We start from the raw sequence: 3,127 nt of genomic DNA, 5'->3' as shown, positions 1-3,127 counted from the left end.
CCAAGTCTAATGGTTGTCCTGGCCCAGAGTAGATGAGGATCCCTCTGTTAAATAGCGAGCAGGCCCTGTTGTAATCCATCCATCCAATCACTTTTTCTTTCTTCCCCCCTGCCCCAACAAATCTTTTTCTTTATTAAACAAGGTATATTTCTAAAATGTTCTGCTGCATACAAAACGGCCCGCTTGAAGTTCTTTCTTCTCATAGTGCTTCAGTGCTCAAAACCCTAGATCTTTTGTGCTTCGTCATGTCAAGGCTGTTTTACTAGCCGCAGGTCTACACGGAAGCTGCTGGGAAACTGGACTTCGGTAAGAAGCTTCTTTGTCCACATCCTGGAGAATTTCATCGGAAAGGCGAGTGGCAGCTGCAGATACTTTGCTGACCTGAACTGTCAGAGTCTCTCCAGCTGTCAAATTGCTCTTGCATGCAGTCGGAGAACAGATGGCCACACTAGTCACGGACCTCGGGGACATGCTCTCTCCATTCCCCTGTTCTTTCAGGGATCCCTAACCCAGGACCTGCTTGCCTAACAGCACTTCAACCTTTTTAGACCTCAGCATGTGTTTGTGTCTGAGGGGCATGCCTTCTTCAAGACCACATTGCTCTTCCTGCAGCCAAGGTCTAGTGTACCATCCCCTATTCGGTTGCATCTTTAGACTTTCCGTGTGGCCTGTGGTAAGTACGTGTGAATCTCCCCCCGTCAGTTCAGATGAGGTTCCAAGTGCCCGAGCCAGAAATCTGCAATTGAGCTTCCTCAGGGACTTTGCTCCCGTGGCTTTGCTCCCATTGCTGGTCAGTTGCACTCCCCTCTTGATTTGCCCCGCTGTGGGCAAGTCAGGCCAGACGCACTCCCTGCACTGTATCATCCGTGCTGTTCTCTGTAGCGCTCTCATTTAGGGAGGGGACGTCATGTCTCAAGCTGAGGCCGGCCCTGCCGTCCTTTCTGTGAACGAGATGCTCCGAGCAGGAACATCACTGTCAAAGGCTTGTCACACTGGAATAAGGTCTACTTTCTCTCTTCCTTTCCTGTGGAGACATAAACAATACCACCTCCACCCCCTTGGGTGGATTAGTGTTCAGTTCTCCCATTGTCCTTGTTTTTCTTCCCCCACCCCTCTGTGGACCACAGAGGCATATGAGGGTGCAGGGTAGAAGATGTCTTTCTGCTCAGTTGCTATCTGCATCTTTCAAAATTTTTTCCTTTTCTTTTTTTTTTTTGATGACGTATACATCCCAGTGTTTGGCCTGGCTCCTGTCAGCGTATCTGGCCTTCAGCCCAGGAACTGTGTGATGCATATATTTTCCCCTATGCCTGCTCTGTTATTTGAACTTAACTCACTGGACTCAAGCTGTACTTGCCCTCTTGTGCTTGGGTAACCTCGCTCCACATAATATCCTCCGACTCTTTCCACATGACAAGGTGCCTCATCGTTTCAACACTGTTTTTTTCAGGGATGCGTAGTACTCCATTATGTGTATATACCAGAATTTTTTCATCTACTGATGGGAATTTAGATTCTTTCCAATTGTGAACTGTGCAGCAATGAACACAGGAACACAGGTGTCTGGTTGTGGTCTGTTTCTTATTTCTTCTGCGTATATGCCCTGCAGTAGGGTCGATTTCCATCTGTTTTGTGTATCGCTAAGTTGCTTTCCACAGTGGCTGCATGTGTCTTCGAGACCACCAGCAGTGAATGGGAGTTCCTATCTCACCACACCCCTTCCAGTTGTTCCCATTTTTGTTTTTGTAAATACATCTACAGTTAATAAAACCAAACTGAGGGCCATTGACTTGATTTGGACTCATAGTGACCATACAGGGCAAGGCAGAGCTGCCCTTGTGGTGTTTTCAGATTGGAACTCTTCATGGAGTAAAGTCTCCTCTTTCTCCTGAGGAGAGGAGAGCTTGCAGTCCCATGTAAAACCACTACAACGCCAGGACTTTCAGAAGCAAGGATGGTGAGACTTTGTCTATGTGCTTTGAATGTGTTAGAAAGAAAGCATCATGCTTGGTAAGGCAGAAGGGCAGCATAAAAGAGGAAGGCCTCCCATGAGCTGGACTGGCACAGTACCCGAAACACTGGGCCCATCGTAAGCACAATTGTGAAGACCCAGTAGGACTGGGCAGTATTTCCTTCAGTTGCACAGAGGGTCATTTTGGGTCAGATGTGATTGGACAACAGCCATATACTTGAGCATTCTGAAAGGATGTGCTAAAATGTTTGTTGATACTATACTTTGGTGGTGGGATTACAGGCATTTAACAATCTGATTCCTTATCTTAATGATCTATTTTTAATAAGGAATATAAATTCTTAGTATAATAATAAAAATTACATTAATTTTTAAAGAGGAGATGAAAATATGGATTGGTTAGATCCTCTTTTTTCTCATATTCTATTCTTAAACACCCTATTCTTCCATCACCTACTCACCACCCTCAGTTTCTCTAAGAGGTGGGTGCACTATCTGTCACAGGACTCCGCCTATCATGGATATCCCTCTTGGGGCTCAGAATGGAAATGCTGAAAGGCAGAACAAGATCATAAAAAGATGACACAGACAGGAACCAGAGTTGACACCATAACAAGCCAAAGCCTGATGTGGACTGAAATATGAGTCAACGGAGAGGTCCGAAGAAGTTCAAAAAGCTAGAGAGGACAGCAGAGAAGGCAGGTGTGCAGAGAGGAGCAGGGCCTAGAGCCAAGGACCCTGAGCGATGGAAGGAATAGCCTTGCTCTAGAACCCTTGAAGCTCTGCTCCTACATGCCCTGATGCCTTTCGTCTCTTACTTTTAGAATGCCTTGGAAGAATCTGTTTTACTTTGTTAACTAAAAAAAAAAATCCCTTTATCGTAGATGACAGCCCACACAAATGAGTGACTATTCATTGCGACCCAACAGCCTTGAGAAGGATGGAAAGTTATGCCCTAAATGGGCCGCAGGGGAGGACTGCAGCAGTGGACGCGGTGAGTTGGAATCCCTTACTTCCCACCACCTGCATCCTCTGGCAGAGTCTCCCCAGCAGAGTCCAAGCCCGGACTCAGCTGTCGCTTGTCCATCATTGGCTGTGAAGACGGGAAGACTGATGAAGGCAAATCTGATGTAAGAATTGTTTGAAAATCCTGAC

General features: G+C 46.4%; 1 pseudogene; it reads right to left on the bottom strand.

Annotated features, from left to right (window-relative positions):
• Positions 1–338: 338 nt before the first annotated feature.
• On the bottom strand, positions 339–475 carry LOC142449639 (small nucleolar RNA SNORA44; annotated as a pseudogene).
• Between the last annotated feature and the right edge of the window lie 2,652 nt (positions 476–3,127).

Source organism: Tenrec ecaudatus, chromosome 5 (assembly GCF_050624435.1).
Source record: "Tenrec ecaudatus isolate mTenEca1 chromosome 5, mTenEca1.hap1, whole genome shotgun sequence".
NCBI lineage: Eukaryota > Metazoa > Chordata > Mammalia > Afrosoricida > Tenrecidae > Tenrec > Tenrec ecaudatus.
The sequence above is the reverse complement of the archived record's forward strand: the minus strand, read 5'-3'. Positions and strand labels throughout refer to the sequence as shown.